This window comes from Octopus bimaculoides, chromosome Z, assembly GCF_046866305.1.
Source record: "Octopus bimaculoides isolate indiv1 chromosome Z, ASM4686630v1, whole genome shotgun sequence".
Classification (NCBI taxonomy): domain Eukaryota; kingdom Metazoa; phylum Mollusca; class Cephalopoda; order Octopoda; family Octopodidae; genus Octopus; species Octopus bimaculoides.
The window spans coordinates 39849259-39872325 of record NC_142944.1 but is presented as its reverse complement, the minus strand read 5'-3'; the positions used below and the strand labels follow the sequence as shown (position 1 = coordinate 39872325).

The following is a 23067-nucleotide window of genomic DNA, read 5'->3' as shown; positions in this document are numbered from 1 at the left end:
GGCCTTCATGCGGGTGACACGTAAAAGTACCCACTACACTCTCTGAGTGGTTGGCGTTAGGAAGGGCATCCAGCTGTAGAAACTCTGCCAAATCAGATTGGAGCCTGTTGTAGCCATCTGGTTTCACCAGTCCTCAGTCAAATCGTCCAACCCATGCTAGCATGCAAAGCGGACGTTAAACGATGATGATGATGATGATGAATGATGATATATATATATATATATATATATATATATATATATATATATATATATATATATATATATATATATATATATATATATATATATACATATATATCTATATGTGTAATGTGTGCATATATTCATATATATATATATATATATATATATATATATATATATATGATATATATAATTGAAGCTAGTATGCTTCGCTGGATGTGCAATGTCAGTGTGCATGTGCATGTACGACAGAGTGTAAGTGTCTTGAGAGAAAAACAGGTTATAAGAGGCATCAGATGTAGAGATGTGGTGTGCAAAAGAAACATCTGCGCTGATGAGATGCATATGGACAAAGACAGCTGTGTAAAGAAGTGCTGATCTCCAACTGTAGAGTGAACCTGTGGAAGAGGTAGACTCAGGAAGACATGGAACAAGATAGTGAAGCACGACATACAAATGTTTGGGCCTCACAGAGGCGATGGCAAGTGACTGAGACTTTTGGTGATAGGCTGTGCTTGAGAAGACTTATCAAGTCACTGGCACCTGTGTTGGTGACATGTAAAAATCACCCATAACAAAAACCACTCTTGGAACGGTTAGTGTAAGGAAGGGCTTCCAGCTGCAGAAACCATGCCAAATCAGACTGGAACCTGGTGCAGCTCTTCAGCTTACCAGTTCCAGTCAAACCATCTAACCTATGTCAGCATGGACATTAAACGATGATAATATATATATGTGTAAATGTATATATATATATACGTGTGTGTGTGTGTGTGTGTATATATATATATGTATATATGTATGTATGCTAATTGAAATCATACATTGAAATCAAAGTGAGCTGAGTTTAACCCTAGGCATGGTGGATGCCACCGATGAGCATCAAAATGCGAAATTATTGATGATCTGGCTGTAGGGAGCTTGCCACCTTTGTCAGTCATTAAGATAATGCTTGCTGTGGCTATTGAGTTGTTTTGACTCTTATTTCTAGCAATACTGGTGCTGATTAGTGCCGTATATATTTCTGCCTATCATCATCATCATCATCATCATTTAATGTTTGCTTTCCATGCTGGCATGGGTTTAATGATTTGACTAAGGACTGGCAAACCAGGAGAATGCACCAGACTACAATCTGATCTGGCAAGGTTTCTCCAGCTGGATGCCCTTCCTAACGCCAATCACACACTCAGTAAATATCATATGGTGACATGTGTTGGATGGTTTGACAGCAACCAGAAGACTGCAGTAAGACCTACTGTCTGCTTTGGCATGGTTTCTACTGCTGGATACCCTTCCTAATGCCAACAACTTTACAGAGTGGACTGGGTGCTTTTTATGTGGCACAAGCACCGGTGAAATCACCAAGGAACTTACAAGACAAAGATATCTTGATTAGGAGTGAGAGTTGTATTGAAGTGGGTGGTTTTGTGTCAGCCGATGAGATGTTAAATGTATGATAGAGGGATAGAGGTAAGTGTCTTGCTATAGAGGAGATACATGGCTACCTCAGTTGGAAAAAGAGAAAGTTAGAGAAAAATAAGGAAACAGAGATTTAAAGAGATAGAAAGATAGATAGATAGATAGATAGACAGAGAGAGAGAGGGAGAGAGACAGAGAGAGGCTGTGGTGGAGATGCTGGGACATATCTCTTAGGTTACAGTGGGGATGAGTATAAGTGAAGTGGTACAGAGGATTGGACTGGGTGAATGAGCAGAGGGATAGAGGTGAAGTTTCATAAGGTGAAGAGAGATGGTTAGAGGTGGGGTAGAGGCAACTGTAGCAAGTGATGATGAGAAATATAGGAGTGCCTCAAAGAGGCTATGGCAGATATGTGAAGATACTGAGAGGGATAGTAGATAGGAGAGATGTTAAGAATGGAAGATTACAGCATCAAAGTACTACCATAGATAGAGAAGTGATGGGTGTTAGGTGATGAGATGTGGGGGAAATGCTTGATGGGGAAGAGAGTAGAGGTGGAGCAGAGCCCCACACGTACAAGCATTAGCAAGGTGGTTTTAGGATATCAGTTCTACTGTGGTGGACAGGTATTCTTAAGTGCAACGACAAACCAGTCATCTTGGTTCTTGTCATCACCTCCATAAGGCTTCTCCATCTTGAGATAAGCTTTCATCCCATGTCTTCTTGGATCTCCATCTTTCACAAGTTTCATCTGATGAGAGAGGTGGCTGTAACTGTCCATATTTTATGTACAGCCATACTGATGTGAGACTTTGTAGAATATCAAGTCACCTATCATGGTATTTGCTCACTCACCTCTTGACTTCTCCTACTGATGTCATAGGTACATCATATAGGATCAGCATCCGCATGTGTTTAGGTCGTAGTTCATGCTGGATGATAGAGGCCTTAAACTTATCTGGGATGCTTGATCCCCACTCTTTTGTCTTTTGCAGTCAAGCATTTGCTTATTTCTCAGTCATATATGAGATGCTTCCTGCTTCTGCCAGTAAAGAAGACATCATATCATTTCCCCATGAATTTCATTGGGCTCTCCTCAATAGAAGATATAACCTCAATTTACCCTGAACTTGGAGCTAGTCACCTGTGCATTTGAAACACCCGAAGAACTACCGTTCTGAATAAATGTATGAATCTGTTTATTCTTCACATCATCCTTTTAGATAGGACTAAGATCTTGCCTTCAATACAGAAATGGTTTGGAACTGACTAATCTCAGGAGAATTTGCTTCCTTCAATATGAAGCAGCCTTCAGTTCTTTTCCGGGATGATGATATGGTGCCTTTTACCTATACTCTCAATAAAAATTACCACAGCTTAATTAGGAATGTCAGGTATACAACTTGGTCCTGGTGCAAATGCAGTTCAAACTTTCCATACAACCTCTTGGACTTCTTTCTATGTTGATTCTTTTGTAATAAGCTCTTCTTTGGGAGTTCCTGTTTTGTTAATCATTAGGTCTGCAGTTAATATATGTCTACAAAAAATCTTAGTGTGACTCTCTGTATGAAATTCTTCCATAATTCCTTTAAGGCTGACTAGTCTCTCAAACCTTGCTTCTACTAACAGCGTTTTAGTAACTTGGTATGGGTTCTTTGTAAAGTGAGCTTCCTTTGCTTGCTCCTTCTTCCTCACTGTCTGAGGCTTTTCTGCCCTTCTTAGCATGCACATTTCATTCCAAAGACTTCTAAGCTTTCTTTCTCCTCAACACTTGTTCATTTGACTTGCTTATTGAATCTTAATTTCTCTACTCAGATACAAAATCTTTCTGTCCCTTCTTTTGAGCTTTGTGGGTACATCTGTAGTGGCCCTCCTTTCTTTGGTGTCAAAATATTCATTGGACATGTTGGAGACAATCACCTTTTGATTTGGTCCTGTTTGTGTGGCCTTCAGAACCTTGTCAAGATCCTGGTCTAGTTTGTCCCATGCTGTACAGTTATTAGCTGGAAGTTATTTTACTCTCCACATTTAACCATTGCATCTTCAAACTTCTCTGCATTAAGATCTGAAATGTAAGATCTTTTCTACCCTGATAATGAGGCTCAACTTATCCAATGTTGATTGCTTCCATTACAGCATGTTGTGATGAACTACATCTACCAACATTATGATGGATCTCTGAGCCCCCAGTTATAACACCTTTCTTCCTCCACTTTAATTTTCTGTCGTTTGTACTCTGTGTAAGTTGGATCTATTATTATAAATATCTATATATTTATACTTAAATATTCATTGTCTAAAACTCTCCACTTTTTGCTTTCACTTGTTTTTCACATGTACATATTTTGTTTTTCATACCCAAACTATTATATTTAATATATCTAAATTGTTTATCTGCATAACTTGGATCCATCTTACAGCTATTCTTTACCCCATGGAATTAATCCCGAGCACTATTGTCTTCTATACTGAGAATCTCTAGATCTCACCTGTGGACTATAGGTTTTTTATTTTTTGGTTCCATCTATCAAACCCACTCACAAAGCTTTGGTCGACCCAGGGCTATAGTAGAAGACTGTTGCCCAAGGTGCCATGCCGCGAGACTGAACCCAGAACAATGTGGTGTGGTAGGGAAGCAAACTTACCACAGCCACACACGATGTATAAATGTATATGAATGCATATATATGTTTATAGTAATATATATATATATAAACGTACGCGTATGCACATACATAAACATTTATAGATATGTGAACACATATTCATACACACACATACACAAGTTTGGTGGAAGAAACAGGAAATATACAAACGTATTATATATATATGCGCACGTGTATATATACATACATACATACATATATATATATATATATATATATATATACACTCATATGTCAATGTACGATGTACGTACAAACATATATTTATGTATAATTATACATACATACACACATATACATATATATATGTTTACGTGTATATTTTATTCTATTCTGTTTCATTCGTCGAATAATGTCAGAGTAGAAATGTATGCGCGCATGCGCAGTGCCGTCCATTGTAGACGTCGTAGGTCGCTCTGTTCCCGGTTGTAGTAGTTGTGTGTGTATGCTAATGTCGGCTATCTTAATTCTTCTTCTCTTCCCTCTATTTCATCACCACTGACACACACGCCAACAACGCTGCTCGCCTGTAAAATCCTTATGCACTCACACACAGGTACATACATACATATATACACGCATAAATGTATGTATAGTTGTAGAGAAGAAATACGACCTAGTCATACGCTCTCATAGTGTCAGGCTCACCCATAGACATACATAATACATTTTGCACGCACACACGCGCATATTTATATACGCACACATATACATACATACATATATATATATATACACACTTGTAATTAGACGCATCTTAATTGTGAAACTAACCACACACATACACATAAATTATATACATTTTATAATTAAGATTTTAAAATATATGACCAACACATGGTGCACAATTATATGCATGTATAAAATATACTAGAAAGACGATTAAATGCATAACACACACACACACATGTATATATATAATGAGGTTTAGTTACGAGAAGCAAGTTTGTGAATCGATTTAAAAAAAAAAAATAGGCGATGTAGATTGAGATTTGGTTAGTAAATTTTTTAAAGTAATTATTATTCTCATTTAAAAAAAAATACTTTACAAGAAGAATCGGTGGGAAAGTAAAGGCAACCTAGCTTCGTTATGATCCATTTTAAAGTTTAACCAACAAGTACATGCATAAACGTATATATATATATATATATATATACAAACACACATATATATATATACTAACACATATTGCATATATAACATGAGCATTATATATAATTGTATATAACCATTACTATTGTTTTATATTTATAAAAAATTAAGGTGTCAAGTGAAAAAGAGAATAAAGAGAAAGAATATAAAAATGGAAAATTAAACCATCAAGCAAGCTCATTTTGTTTCCATATCTTAAAAAAAAGAATATTTGAATTATGGCTATTATTGCAAAAGAGAAGCAAAAAAAGCTTTAGTCCCTTGAAATAAGTTTATACAAATAGTTGTATGTGTATATGCACACATAGTTTGATGTGTATTCTATCTGAACCTTTCGTGTTTGTATGAAAAATCAATGATTTTACGACTGAGAAGAAAAGGAAAAGAATTGCTATATCAGAAGAAAAGCCGTCACCACTAACACCATCACCAACAACATAACTATTGCTGGCACCACCACCATCATCAACACCATAACCAATATAACTATTACCACCGCTACCACCACCATCATTATTATTATCATCAGGAAAGAAAGAAAAGAAGCCGAAGAAGCAGGAGCGACGACACATTTGAAAAGTAGGAGCATCAACAACAATACCACCAGCATTAGTTATTAGTTTTATTATATTATACTAGAATATGGCAAATGGAGAAAGCAGGCAAAAACAACACAAAATATTGAAATAACAGGTGCTTTTTATTATATATATATATATCTCTCTTATAATTGTTTTACTTTAATAACAAATATGTTTTTGAATTGTTGATTTTTTAAAAAAATTTTTTATTTACTCACCACTTATTTTCTAAGCTTTTTTTAAATATCCTTGATTTTGTGCTATCATTGTGGGGGTTTTTTAGGTTTGAATTATATGTATAAAAAAGAGTATAAACGTTTTGTAAAAGAAAATATATTGATAAATTATACTAAAATGTCCCTTATTTAAAATGAATGACCATAATTATAGAATTACACTAACACACACGCACTTTATCCTAATATAATACTTTCAATTATATATATATATATAACATAAATGTAATATTTCCATATATGTGTGATATATAATGAATATATATATATATATATATATTACATATAAATGTAATATTTCCATATATGTGTGATATATAGAGTATGTTCTGCTGTAATGTAACTTGCTGTTATATTTCATGTAATATAGTAGTTTCTATCTTCTTACCTGTTTTTATTTCTTATATATTAACATTCATATGAATCTTCATTCTAACCACACATTTATCTTGTCTATTAATTAATTACTTTGTAATTGCTTTTCGAAACCACACATAATCTTAAAAAAAGAAATAGAAAAATGAACCTAGCTTTAATCTTAAACTAAATTTAATATTTGCTGATTTCTCATGCATATATTATATTGGTTAACTTCATATTCTATCCTTGATATTTACTGAGTGTATATGCATACAAATTATGTATATATATACTGGCGTATTATTATTTAAGATAGATATACAATATAATCCTCAAACCTTACTAATTATTTATATAATATTATGCCTTAACTCTCTCAACCATGTACTTACTACCCAGTTCTCATTATTTCTCTATGTATCATATTTATATACACAAACGCACACAAAGTTGTTTATTTTGTCCCTTTTTCTTAACTATTGGCATAGTACATAATATATACGCACATATATATAATGTTCAGTCTGAGATCTGTCTTATTTAGTGTCTCAACTATTTAATACTTTCAACCTTGTTCTCATGTAAGATGGCGCCCGCCCGACACTCAACCAAACTCTTAATTCACCTCTTTCTTTCTTAAACACATTTCTATTGACATATATTACATCGATGTACATATCTTTTCTCCCCTATTTTTTATAAATTGTATATTTCCTACATGAATAGATCTTATTTTCTTCTTTTTTTTTTTTGCTTACCATCTCAGTCACATACTATATTAGTAATACATATACACACACACATATACATGTATATACACGCACACAGTGATTTGTAATAGATACACATGCGCTTCACATGGCATTTCTCTTTTTACACACATAATACAGACACGCACTTTATCTGTTCTTTACTTGATATCATAATGGTCGATGCACTAACTTTTCGGGGTCTTTTTCATTTTATTTCATTCCTTTCTAAATAAATCCTCCTGTCTGAAGCGATGTTCCCACTATTTCTGTCGGATCCACATGAATGCTGTGTATCTATCTATCTATGGAGTTGTAGCATTGGAATTATATAAATGTGGAAACATTGCCGTTTCCTTGTTTTAATTTGGGCAAGAGAGAGAGAGAGAGAGAAAGTTATCGATCTCCCAAGTAATTATTTGCTGGAGAAGAATATGAGAGTTGGCCAGGCAGGCATTTTTACAGTTAAATAACCATTCCGGTTAGTTTTATCGTTGGTAATGGCCAACAGAAAAAAACCCCCATTAACTTGAAATATTATCTGCCAAAAGAAGAGTTTTATATTAGAAAATATTTGAAAATTGGTGGCTTTCGGCGGGGATCTTGGCGTCATTGTTGTTTAACCCCAGGTCAACCTAGGTTGAGCAAATCTATGACAAAGAGACAGATTTCAATTTCAGTCTTGACCATCCCTTCTTGTATGGCGAGATGTACATCTCATAAAGAACCATCCCTCTTTGAAAGAGGGTGGGATGTAATAGGGGTATTTTTAGCTGCTATTTCTAGCGACCATGTGCATTCTTCTGTCATTGTCTCTATTTATTGCAGGTAGATATAGGTAAAAGGGGCCATTTAGGAAAAAAAAAAAACTCGGAATTTTTTGTTGAAGGTAATCATTGATGTTTCCCTTGTTTCTGTAGCTGAGGCAAATAAAAAAAAAAGGGGGAGAGAGGGAACTGCACATAACTTTCGATTTGCTAGAAATGACAGTCAAGTCTTCCCGTCTTAGATTATCACATTGAGCCTAAGGGAGGAAAAAACTGGATGATCACGGTTGGAATAATGCTGCTTTTAATCATAAGCTCTGCCCAATAAGAAAGAGCTGTGTCTCAGCCATTAGCTTGCAATATTGCTGTTAAATGTAGTACAGCATTTTTTTTTTATTGCTAGGCACAAACAATTGTACAAAAGCCATATCTTGCCTGTCTTGCAACTCCACCACCATCAATTTATCAACTTTGGGTTCTGAGTTCAGACTCTGATGAAATCAAGCTTTTTTTTTTATCCTTGTGTGGTGGTGGTGGTGGTCAATAAAATTATGTACCTTTCAAGTACAGAAATTGATTTAATCTTCCTGTAAGGTGTCCTAGTTGTGAATGAGATTTTGTCCAAATTCGATCAACACTATCTGACTTGTGCATATAATTTTGTTGTGGCAAGTTTCGCAATCAAACTCCTAATTGGTTACAAAGAAAGAAGGCACAAGCAATTAGGCACTTTTAAAAATCGTTATTATGTGGCGCTATTTCTTTCTATTTTATTGGATTTGAACCACAATTTATCGAAGGAAAACACTTCCCGCTTTTAGTGGTCCCCCCCTCCGCTTCGGAAACGAGTAAGTTAATCGTTGTATCTTTTATAATGATAATCATTTTTATTATAAGCACAAAGCATGAAATTCTGGGGGAGGGGGCCAGTTAATTACATTGACCCGAGTGCACAATTGGTATTTATTTTATCGACCCCGAAAAGAAGAAAGGCAAAGTGACCTCGGTGAAGTTTGAACTCAAAATGTAAAACTAGAAGAAATGCCGCGAAGCATTTTGTCCGGGTGTGCTAACGATTCTACCATTTAATAATGCATTATAAGGTTTATAAATCGACTCCAAACCTCAGAGGATGAAAGGTGATCGACTGCGGTGGTGTTTGAACACAGAACGTAAAAAGGGGACGTAGCAAAAAGACCAGTCTTTTTGACCGATGCTCTAACCATTCTGCCAATTCATTTAAACTATTTAATGCCAATCTGCTTTTGAGTTTACATACACACACATAACATGCATACATACATACATACACACAGTAGTAGAGGTCTTTCTACCTTGTTTGTCTCTCTCAACTATTTAATACTTTCAATCTTGTTCTCTTGTAAGATGGCGTCCACCCGACACTCAACAAACTCTTAAATTCACTTTATTAAACACAAATTATTTTTCTCTTCTAGTCCACAATAACTATATCACATAAAGCACATATTTTCTTAACCATTGTAATATTGCATGGCTAAGATCACTATATTCGTCTACCACTGATAAAGATACATTATTTCATTGTAGCCTTCTGTATTACTATGTATGTGTATGCATTATATACATGCAAAAATACTGTCTCTATCTGTCTGTCTATCATCTATCTATTTCATCATCCATCTGTCAATCATCCATCTGTCAATCATCCATCTGTCTATCATCTATCTATCTATCTATCTATCAGTGTTCATATACAGAGACACACACACACACATAGATTTATATGTATATTCTATTCTATTCTCTTTATTCACCACTAATGTCAAACAAGATGGCCGACGCACCAAATTTTCGTCAAAACATTATAATTATTTGTGCTATTATTCGCACCGTTTCTGTTTTATGAATTCGAATCACGCTTAGCTTGAAACTTTGTTTTTCATCCTTCCTGATGTAAATAGATATAGTAAATTACCAGTTAAATATTGATTTGATGTATTTATTGTACACATTTCATCTTATTCATTTCTTTTTCTCTCTCCACACAGAAATATAACCTTGTTTCTATGAGGTTTGGATTTCGAGTCCAGCTTAGGTTGGCTCTGCTATTCAACTTTCTTACTGTAGAAGGAATAGAGTTAAGTGCTAATGTAATACAGTAATCAGTTACATATATTATCTCTCACTAAAATCTGAGGCCTTGTGCTTTTGTAAGAAATCAATGCTCTGAACTGGAATCCCGCCTAGCTTCAATTTTTTTCCTTTCATCTCTCCTGAGTGAGATATAGTTATGTACTAGTTGTTCACCTCTCCTGTTCAACACCGACCGAGCAGAACTACTTTCAAAAACTCTTCCAAGCGTGTCCGTCTCGGCTTGTCTATAATATGTCACATGTCTTTCTCGGTCAAATGTGATTTGAAGACATTTAGCCGCTCTTAATTAATAATTTGGCAGTTGAAGCTCATCTTAAAAGCGATCCTTGCTTGCTCTACAAAGTACCAGTAAAATAATAATCAATTTAATCGTCTATCCTACCCTCCCATAAATACACTCAATTCCTGACTTGTATTTCTAAATTATTACCGCCACCAGCCATAATCACTTTCACTATAACCACTGCCATCATTTTCCCACTAAAGATGCGATATTTCTATTGTTTTAAATAAACTCCAGCTATTCATTTTCCTTTTACATCGTATTTTTAAACAGTGAAGTAAATATATAATGAAACCGCTTTTGTTATAAACGAGGTAGCTAGGTGTGAGTTAATCTTCGGTTAGTTATCTTCGTAGTCGTTCCATTTCTGGCCATCCCCTCATTTTGGAGGTGATGAAGATTACATTGTGTGTGTGTTCCTTCTCTCACTTTAAGACAATAGTGGTGTAATTTGAAGGTGATCTGGCTGCTATTTCTAACGGGTCTTGTAGGCATCCATGTATAGAAATTACTCTTTGGTTTGTAGCTACCTCTAATTTGGATGTATGTTTCGGTATAGTTTTTCTTGTAAATTCCATAATTATTTTTTTTTAATAATGGTAATCATACCTAAAGTCATTTCTGTGATGATTATAACATAATCGGAAGACGTTTAATTAATTTATTTTTGCTTGAGATAATATATTTAGTAAATGTCTGTTTTCATTATTCAGAAAATATCTATTTCAGTTTCGGTATGTGTTGCATGCAAATGAAATATGAAACATATTGTTCATTATCATCACTATACATAATTATGACAATTTGGATTATGAAATGATTAATTCTAGGTAAATAACATTTAAGGTTTCTCACATTTACCTACATCTGCATGCATTCTAAACAGCTGTAGAGTAACATTTTAACTATACACGTTCCAGGGACTTAAGAGATTTTATTAGCATTGCTGAACATTTTAAAATACTATCACTGTGATGATACTGTCATGGCTAATATATTTACCATTTCTTTTGTGTCTATAAAGACATCTGTTGGAATTGTTTCCAATACAGGCTATTTGTTAACCTTTGCCATGTAATTCTTCAGCCATCACAACCAAGGTCTTGTTAAAGCACCAACTAATATGTATATTATTATATACACATACATATATGTACATATATTTATGCATAAACATCCTTATATATAAATACACATATCTCTGTGCATATATATGAGTGAGTGTGTGTGTGTGTGCATATATAACATGCATATATGCCTTTTTCCACACTGACTTTATTTCACGTACAGTTTGGGCTTCATAAATCTAACAACCCTTGGGCTTAGCTATTGCTGGGCTACAGTAAAAATAAAAAATAGGCTTCCCCTATAAACATTACTATCTGAATGTTTGAACTGTTGTTCTGTCATAAACCACTTAATAAGTATGCCTTGTAATTCAGTACTCTTGGAACCTTTAAAAATTTCTGACTTTCATTTTCATATAGACTTCCCTGCAATTTCACTTTCTTAAGCATAGTGTCTGGTTTTTGCTCATTTCTTAGGACTGACTACATTTTGCACCTCTTAGATGAAATACTGAAGGATCAAAATGCAACTGAATATCAGCAGTTAGAATTAGTAAAACGGCATGGAATAGTGTTCGAGTAGGACTCCTGATCATAAGATTATGGGTTCAATTCCTGGACTAGTTGTGTCCTTGGGTAAGGCACACCAGTTCACGTTTCTTCAGTCTACTCGGCTGTAAACAAACATCAGCTTTGGACCACATTTTCTCCCCACCTCTCTCTAGATGTCATATTCTCAGTGTTTCGTTGGATCAAAGTTGGGAGGACTAAGAATATCTATATTGGCTCATGACTAATATAAGAACAAAACAATTAGTGAAAAAGTGGTACAAACTACTAGCACATGAGTAATGGTGGAGCTATCAAGAATTATGAGGAGTGTTTCACAAAATACTTTGCAGTGATAAAACAAAGCTGCTGACAATGCCATACTAATGGTAGAAAAATCCAATCTGGTAGATTACAAAGCTTATTGCAGGACCATGGAGTACTGAATTTAAGAGTTTCACTCTGCACCAGTTATATACTTAATTACTAAACTAGTCTTTCATAAATATATAAAGGTAAGCAGAGTTAGCAGTTGTAATAACTATCTGAGGGATAATAGTATCTGTTCTTACTATCGGTATCAATTACCTATTCTATCCCTGGGCATGGGTATGTAGGCACACCATGCTCATAGGGTACAGGTAACAACAAAATAAACAAAAGTCTATGAGGGATCAAATTAATCAGAAAATGGAGAAAACTTATGATTAACAAACAAACAAATTGACCAACCAATGTTGGTCAATTTGTTTGTTAATCGGTTTTCTCCATTTTCCGATCATTTAAATTTATATATATATATATATATATATATATATAAAGTATAGCCAGTTTCATGATGGAAGAAGTATAAGCAGACCATGGCTAAGATACACATGGACAAGCTCAAAGCATCCTGAAAGTGACAGATTCTCCAGAAACATGTGGAAAACTGCATTGGATTGCAATTGATTAGTTAACTTGCTATAAAGTCATAAGGAACTATGAATTAAGTTGTCTGAATTTTCTGAGAAGCAAAGATAGTCTCAAACTAACATGCCAGCTATTTTATTCCTAGTCAGTGGGCTTGTCTGTAAATAATTAGTTAGGATTAAAGTCTTATAACAGACATAGACATCAAAACTAAAATAAAAGGAAACTAATACTGTTAGACCCTCGTGTTGAAATCAGTGGGATCTATATTTATGTTTGTGTGTGTATCTCTCATGATGTAAGAATAGTAAAATATATACTAGTATATATTATACATAGTGCAAGCATTGTATGATATAGAACACAATTGCAGGTATAGTGGAAAGGTATGTTTATTATATCTTAGCCAGTCTACTCTAATTTCACCTGACTACAGCTGTAGCTGGAATGAAGGAATTTCTAATATTTTTGGATAAGGAGAGTCATGGAAAGCTCTGGATCTGGAGTGGGTAGGGAAGGTTTGTAAACTGTTTTACATGATGTAAAATAAAGGAAGTAAATGAACCAGTGTATGTTAGTGGGTGTGTCATTATTATTGCTTTTCTGCTTAAGGTGTGTATATGTTAGCTTGTATATATGTGTGTGTGTGTATATATATATATATATATATATATATATATATATATATATACACACACACACACACACACACGTGTCATATATATCATCTTCATTTAATGTTGGTTGTCCATGCTGGCATGGGTTGGATGGTTTGACCAGGGCTGGCCAGCTGGAAGGCTGCACCAGACTTTTGTCTGATTTGGCATGGTTTCTACAGCTGGATGCCTTCCCTAATGCCAACTATTCTAGGAGTATAATGGATGGCTTTACGTGCCACTGGCACGAGTGCCTTTTGTGTGACACTGGTATCTTGCCATGATTGTGGTTTTGTTTGGCTTGATGGGTCTTTTCAAGCACAACAAAATGCCAAAGGTCTCATTATTGCCTCCATGAGGCCAAACACTTGAAAGGAGCCCAGCCACTATATACATATATGTATATATATATCAACAAATATATTTACATGTGTACCAGATAAAAATATGTATGTACACACACACGTGTGTGTATATAAATGTACACATGCGTATCAAATATATATATGCACTGTGAAACGTGACATGAAACCAAAGTTTTGGGCTTAGTTTTAAGTCCCATATTCTATTCCTACATCCAGTACAATATGACTTCGGGCATCAAACCATGGGATAGGCTAGTGTGCAGGACATGAGCAGCCTAATAAAATACAGGAATCATATTTGGTAACTTAAGCGTTATAAAACATACATGTTCTGACAAATTACTGTCTGGAGTATATAATTGCTCGTTGAAATATACAATTTTGTTAAATCATCTCTTCAGTGTTTAGGCTTTCATGCATACCTAGTTAGTTTTTCTCCGAGACAGTTCAGCTTAGCTGCAAATTTTATAATTAAAAAACATAAAATCAGCTTTTTTGTTTGTGATATTTGTATGTCCATGTTTGTTACATATAATGTTTTATTACTTCACATTTTTTTTTGAGTATCTCTTAGATATGCAGTGAGTTAACAGCTATACATGAACATTATTATTTTTATGACAAATGACTAAGTCTTTTCTGCAATACTGGTAATTATCACAGGAATCTGACCTTAAGTAAATACCTCAAGTAAATTTGAATAAATAAACCCATTTTTATATATTTTCTGTTCATTTATTTGCAAGACTTAAGCCATTGACTTTTGAACAGGATGCTAAATGTTTTGATATGTTAAAACTGAAGTCATAACTATGACATTGTTGTACACTTTGCCGTAGGTTTTAAAGTATGTTGGGGGGAATAAATTTATATAACGTGGATTGAAGTCACAACTATGAATTTCCAAATTTTGTGCTGTATCATTGCGTAGGTGACTGTAATTACTTCTCATATTTAGTGGAATCCTGAATTTTTTCTGTTCAGTTTGATTGTGTAGTGAATTATAAGTCATGATGATTTCTTGTTATAAACCTGGAAAAATTTTAACTTATTTAACAATTTTTCATACCAGATTAAATTAAGACACATTTTACATAACTTATATGTTTCAGATGATTGAAGCTATTCGGGTTTTACGCTATCACGTATTGGAACTGGAAAAGTAAGTAATAACTCTTGGCTTTTTATAACTTTGGAGTTTCAACTATTAAAAAAACATTGAGGGAGGGTCCAATTGGCATTTGCTTGAATAACAAATCTTCCGCAAAACACTCTCTACCATTTTAAAATATGGACATATTGATTGGATACTGTAGTCCAATATACCTACACAAAATACAATGCTCAAATACATCAGAATGTGTAAGTATATGTACATGAATTTATGTGAAAATGTTTGTGTGAATGTGTGTATACACACATGTATAGACACATATACACAAAAACACATATATACACAAAAACACATTCTTAGAGCAAATCGACCCCAGGACTTATTCTTTGTAAGGCTAGTACTTATTCTATTGATCTCTTGCTGAACCACTAAGTTACGGGGACGTGAACACACTAGCATTGGTTGTTAAGAGATGTTGGGGACAACAAACAGACACACAAATATACTCACACATACATGAGGAGACCCCCTTCGGTCATGAATGACCATGGGATTGCATCTAGAAAGTTACCCTCCAAGGCACAAGTCTGGGCAAGGTTGTTTGTGGAAGGCCCGCAGTCACCCATGCATACCAGCCTCCCCTCTCCACGCCACTGACGTTATCCAAGAGAAAGGCAAAGGCCAATACAGCTTGGCACCAGTGATGTCGTAACTCATTTCTACACCTGAGTTAATTGGAGCAATGTGAAATAAAGTGTCTTGCTCAAGAACACAACATGCAACCTGGTCCGGGAATCGAACTCACAACCTCACGATCATAAGCTCAATGCTCTAACCACTGAGCCATGCGCCTTCACACACATACATATGATGGGTTTCTTTCAGTTTCCACCTACCAAATCTACTCATAAGGCTTTTGTCAGCCCAAGGCTATAGTAGAAGACACTTGCCCAAGGTGCCACACAGTGGGACTGAACCTGGAACCATGTGGTTAGTATGCAAGCTACTTAGCACACAGCCACTCCTGTGCCTATATATATATATATATGCCATACACAAACATACATATATATATATACACACACACGTTTGTATATATGTAGGAGTGTGCAATTCATAGGAAAGATCCAGGGGAGTAATTAGAAGGTAGGTAAATGTTCCTTAAGTGTCCTAGGAAACAATGATCACATTTGTGTGTGGTTTGATTCTGGGATAAGCAAGTCATATTTAGGAAAAATTGAAATGGGAGACAAGCATTCAGGATGTTATTACAACATTTATATCTTCACATCTTTTGATGGATGCATTCAAAGTACATACTTCCTTTTGACTCTTACTTTTTATATTCATATATATATATATATAGATAGATAGATCGATAAAACTTATTTGAAAATTGATTAGTGGCATTCGATCATATAATATAAATAATATATAAATATATGCATATATTTATTTATATTATATATATATATATATGTGTGTGTGTGTGTATATATATATATATATATATATATATATATATATATGGGAGGATTTACGAAAAAAACAACAGACGAGGACAGGTGGTGTAAGGGTTGGCAACTAAGTCCCTGCGGATTTTTAAAATTTTAATTTTTTAAAAGGTTTAATAAAAAATAACTAATTAATCAATAGTGTATTTACAACTTCTTTCCAACGTTCAACAAGATTTTCAATGCCTCATTGGTAGAAATCACAAAACTCCGTGCATAGCATTTGAAAGAGATCGAAAGAGGTGGAAACCTGTCGGTGTCAAATCAGGAGAGTACGGCGAGTGTGGCAGCACTTCCCAGCCATGCATTTGAATGGCCTCCTTGGTCATATTGGCAATATGAGGGCGGGTGTTGTCGTCCAGCAGAAGAACTCCATGCTACCGATTAGGTCTTTTATCTTGAATAGCCATGTTAAGTTGTTCCATCTGTTGAACATAGAGTTCTGCATTGACTGTTTGGTTCCGCTCAAGCAATTCGTAATGGATAATCCCTTCCCAGTCCCACCATACGCGCAACATCGTTTTACGCGGATGAAGATCTTGTTTCACGCGCAGTGTCACTTGTTTACCGGGGCTAAGCTGTTCCTTACGCTGTTTCATATTGATGTACAGGCACCATTTTTGTTGCCAGAAACGATTTGGTAAAGAAATCGTTGCTTGTATCCATGAGTTGAGTGGTGATGAGCAAGCAACCAGCGGAGATTGTGATATGTTGATTTTTGTTGTTACTTAAAGCATGCGGAACCCATGCTCAATACTTCTGAACCTTTCCCATCGAGTGAAGATGCTTCTCTATAGCAGTGTGGGAGCATTCCATTTTCTCTACCCTTGTCGTTTGATGAGAATTTTTGTGCAAAAGTTGGTTTAATCGCTCTTCAAACTCAACTGTTTGGTCAGAATGAGGTGCATCTTTGAGGTCAAAGTTTCCATTTCTGAACTTGGAATACCAATCATGAGCGGTTCTTTCAGCTGTGGCACCCTCTCCATACACAGCACAAATGTTGCAAGCAGCTTTTGCGGTCTTAGAACGTTGATTAAAAGCAAAAAGAAGGTGTCAAAAATGCTCGTTTTTCTTAACTTGACATTCCATTTTAATGATGTGAAAATAAACTAAAATTAACTAGAAAAATACAAAATAGGTTCCAAAATGATTTAAAAATAGAATTCTCAAAAGAAAATAGATTCCAAAATTTTAAAAAATGGCAGGAACTTAGTTGCCAACCCAATATATATATATATATGTGTGTGTGTGTGTAATTTCAATATTAATAATAAGAGTAAAAATTAATTAATTAATGATTTTACCAAGTAGATCGGTACGTTAAAATAACATTTTTAGGTAAAATTATACAAATTTTCTATAATTGTAAACACAATTAGGGGTCAGCTAATTGCTTTACCACTCACCAAATTTAGAAATAGGAGTTAAAATTCTTTTTCTGCTTCTGTAAAGATCTTCCGTATAGTAACACGTTTTCTTACGCAGGCAAAAAGAAAAAGTAACGAATGCGTTTCTAGATTAAATTAAAGTTATATTTACTTATTTCCCATCTTTAGTGCAGTATTTCAAATATAAATTTGAGAGTGCTAGGGTTAAATATGTACGTGATCGAGCGTCATTGCATAATTGATACTTCATTGCATAACCAACACTTCAAAAAATATACAACCGAATGTCAACATATATTTATCCTTAATACCCACAAGCAATCCTACAGAAACTGCAGTTTTCGATCAGGGGGATCTTTACGGTAGCAGAAAAGGAATTTTAACTCCCTATTTCTAAATTTGGTGTGTGGTGAAGCAATTAGCTGACTCCTAATTATAATTATGCTTATAATTATAGAATATTCGTGTGTACGTGTATATTTATACACACATATATATATATCAAAGTATAAATCTTTCTTTTGTAAATTCTCACTATATACATATATGCACGAATATTTGTATATATATATATATATATATATATATATAATACATAAACACACATATGTATATATATATACACACACATACACATGCATACATATACATATAGATGTATATACATATATATATATGCACACACACACACATACACACATATATATATATACACACATATATATACACGTATGAATATATACACATATATACATATCTATCCGTTTTTTAATTTTCTCAAGACACATGTATGTATGCAAACATATACACACTCACACATGGTGGTGGTTGTCTACTCTTTATGCAGATTTTGACCATCTCCTGTACATACAGCATCTGATGTGGCTTTTTAAACTAGACCTCTGCTAGTGACAAAGGGCCTCTCACTCAGTAAAAGGCAGACTGTATGATGCATGTGTATGAACCGTCATGCTACATGGCAGTGAAACATGGGCCGTGACTGCTGAGGCCATGCGTAAGCTTGCAAGTAATGAAGCCAGTATGCTCCGATGGATGTGTAATGTCAGTGTAAGTACCTTGAGAGAAAGCATCAGTTGTGGTGTGCAAAAGAGATGATTGCGCTGGTATGGTCATGTGGCAAGAATGGATGAGGATAGCCATGTGAAAAAATGCCACATCCTAGTGGTTGTGGGAACCTGTGGAAGAGGTAGACACAGGAAGACCTGGGATGAGGTGGTGAAGCACGAGACTAATGACTGGGACCTTTGGAAATATGCAGTACGTGAGAAGACCCAGCAAGCCAAGTGAGAGCATAATCTGTGACCTCTGCCAGAAGTGGAGCCAGCTCACTTATTCATATCTTTACTTCATTGGACACTAAACTCTGCTTGCGAAGACCTGTTGAGGCAAGTGAATTTGAAATCAAAATCGAACCAAATTCGATGACTGGCACCCATGCCAACCTCTCCTTCATTGGACACTAAACTCTGCTTGCGAAGACTTGTTGGGGCAAGTGAAATCGAAATCATAATTGAACCATATTTGATGACTGGCACCTGTGCCAATGGAGCACTAACAGCACCGTCCTAGCGTGATCATTGCCAGAGCAGTTGTCTGGCTTCCATACTAGTGGTACGTAAATAGCACCATTTGAGCGTGATCATTACCAGCATTGCCTTACTGGCACATTAGAAAACCATCCGAGCGAGGTCGTTGCCAGTGCCGCTGGACTGGCTCCTATGCAGGTGGCATGTAAAAAACACCATTTTGAGCGTGGCCATTGCCAGTGCCGCGTGACTGGTCCTCGTGCCTGTGGACATAAAAGCACCCACTACACTCTCAGAGTGATTGGTGTTAGGAAGGGCATCCAGCTGTAGAAACTCTGCCAGATCAGATTGGAGCCTGATGCAGCCATCCGGTTCACCCGTACTAAGTCAAATCGTCCAACCCATGCTAGCATGGAAAGCGGACGTTAAACGATGATGATGACAATGTCTTGAAAAGACACCCACATAGATTACATATGTGATTAAGAACACCAAAAACTGTAGATAAGTTCTGATCTTTGTGGATCTTAAAATATTTTTTGAGGCCTCAGATTTGCAAAGGTAATTCAGGTGCAAAAACCCATCATCAGAACCTTCTGGGATACATTGCATTGAAAGGTGTACACTTACACTCATCCATATACTCACAGCACATGCATAAATATATACGTATGCGTTAATAGACACATCCATCTACTTACACACATAAACACACATTCACATACATGCATAATAGCATACACATCCCAAAACATTTAGATGCAAGCATATACTTACATACATCATCATCATCATCGTTTAACGTCCGCTTTCCATGCTAGCATGGGTTGGACGATTTGACTGAGGACTGGTGAAACCGGATGGCAACACCAGGCTTCAATCTAATTTGGCAGAGTTTCTGCAGCTGGATGCCCTTCCTAACGCCAACCACACAGATACACATTTACTTAAGCACATATACACGTTTGTATACAAACATAGCTTACATATATACAGGAGCAAAACCAGATATATATGCATATACATCTATGAAAAGCCAAGTATTGGGGGAATTGCTAAAAATTTAAATGTCGTTAAGGAAATATACTTCATAGGGTAGGAGAAGAAAACGTATAGGAATATAGGGAGAAGGAAAAGAGAAAACAAGGTATAAAGGGGAGGGAGAAAGTGGAGAGAGTAATGGGCAGAATTGTATAGATAAAGGTAGGAAGAGAGAAAAAAAGGAGGAGTGAGATAGAAGAATAAAGAAAACATAAGTTGCAGAAAATTATTAAGTAATGGGTAGATACTACAGTTCTATATTCAAGAGATGAGGAATTATGTACATTAATTACATTTGACGGATATTTGTCCTCATCTTGTTCGGCTGATATACCCTCCAGCTTTCATCAGGTGTCATGGGGAAAGTTTGAACATGGGTTTTCATTCCTAAGGTATTTTTCGATGTTATTATTATTCAGGTCACTGCCTGGAATCTTGGGGTTAGTAGCCCGTGCTCTTAACCACTATGCCATATGCCCGTATACTATTTCAAAAATCTCAAGGAATGTTTTTTCCAGTATGAAACCTTGTAAACTCTCTCCCTAAATCTATTTACCAGTTTATATTTGGAAAAGAGAATAAAAAAATAGCACTACAAGGACGGCAAAAAGATTTCCCTTTATCATAAGGAAGAGATCTAGATAAAATTTTCCATTACAAAGAAAGAAGTTAGTCTTTAAGTTGCCAGATTAGTTTAGTAAGTCCAGTGGAGTAGGTTTCTTGCGATTGTATTTGAAGGTAGAGAAATGGCTAGCAAGACTGGATTTCAAAAATTTAGAGGATAAATCTGTATATATGGGAGAATTTACGAAAAAAACAAGACGAGGACAGGTGGTGTAAACAACAAAAGGATGTATTAGTTTAACGCTCGGGAATAGAGAAAGTCTTTAACGTTTCGAGCTATGCTCTTCAACAGAAAGAATGAGAAAAACTCGGAGAAAAAAAATTTGAATGTTATGGTCAGCAATCTATCATGGCGACTGCTGGACAGAAAGTTCACACAGGAGAGCTAAGAAAAAGGGGAAAGAAATGGTGGCCCAAATATGAGCTGTGTGTGTGAGAGAATGCTGGTGATCTTAACGTATGTGTGTATGTAGGTGTGAAAAAATGGACAAGGGAGAAAGGAGTTGGTCAGTGCTAGTGTGCTTGGTGGTGTGGTGTGATGTGAGAGTTTTGGGAGGTGGGGTTAGCATAGGTGGAGGGTGGGGGTAGGGGTATGTGGGTAGACAGAGGTTGGGGTGGGATGAGCTTATGAGGGAAGGTTGACGATGAAGGGGGGGAAGGGGAAGGTGGGTATGGGAGGAGGGAGAAAGAGTAGGGGTGAAGAGAAGTACTGAGAAGTAGGAGGGAGGGGAGTTGAGCTCATGTGGCGCAAAGGAGCGAAGAGAAGATTGATCCCTGTTCATGGCGCAAACAGGAGTCCGGATGGCCCCTGTTCATGGACAATCCAAACATGGACAGGTGTGGCTGCAAGGAGTGACCAGCAGAGCGGAAATGGTGTGACACCGGGGTGTCATTGCAAACGTTGATGTCTCGGAGAGAGCAGGAGATGCAATAGATGATGTTGGTAGAAGTGCAGGTGAAGGAGTCGGTGATGGGTGCCGGTGAGGAGGGTGGTGTTGGAGAGGTAAGGGCAAGTGCGGGGAGCAAAGGAACGAGCCAGGTTGGGTTGGGGAAGAAGCTGTGGACTAAGACGTCTCGTAGGTTATGGGCTCGTTTGAAGGAGGGGAGGGGTCGATTAGGGAAGATGTGGGAGGTGAGGGGTCGGACTGGAGGCACCGGAAAGCTTGGAGAATGGTGCGTTGGAGGGGTCGGTGAGGGGAAAAGGGGGGAGAGAGCAGATGCACGGTCCACGGAACGTGCTCTGGCAAGGGCAGTGTGGATGGTGGTGGGGGTATATCCACGTAGGCTAAAGTGGCGAGCCTTGAGTCGAGACTGAGTCTCAAAGTCATGCCTGTCACTACAGAGCCTGCGTAGACGGAGGAATTGGGAATAGGGGATAGAAAGCTTGGTGTGTTTAGGGTGGGTGGAGGAGAAGTTGAGATAAGAGTGTGTGTTTGTAGTGGATGGAGATGCTAAGAGTGGAGTGATGGATGCTTACCGAAATATATTTGTATATATATATATTTGTGTGTGTGTGTGTGTATATATATATATATATATATATATATATGTGTGTGTGTGTATATATATATATATATATATATATGTGTGTGTGTGTGTATATATATATATGTGTGTGTGTGTGTATATATATGTGTGTGTATATATATATATGTGTGTGTATATATATATGTGTGTATATATATATATGTGTGTATATATATATATATGTGTGTGTATATATATATATGTGTGTGTATATATATATGTGT

General features: G+C 36.0%; 1 protein-coding gene across 16 annotated transcripts in view; it reads left to right on the top strand.

Moving 5' to 3' along the window:
• Window positions 1-5992: 5992 nt before the first annotated feature.
• Window positions 5993-23067, top strand: part of LOC106878999 (chromatin remodeling protein domino) — a 137416-nt gene continuing 120341 nt past the window's right edge. For 10 of the 16 annotated variants that reach the window (XM_089365223.1, XM_089365221.1, XM_089365226.1 and 7 more), the window contains exons 1-2: window positions 5993-6120; window positions 15201-15250. The gene's annotated coding sequence lies outside the window, so the exon portion shown is untranslated. Of the gene's footprint in view, window positions 6121-7755; window positions 8969-11268; window positions 11370-15200; window positions 15251-23067 lie in introns of those variants that run through there. The other 6 variants (XM_089365218.1, XM_052973553.2, XM_089365213.1 and 3 more) reach the window with 4 other exon arrangements.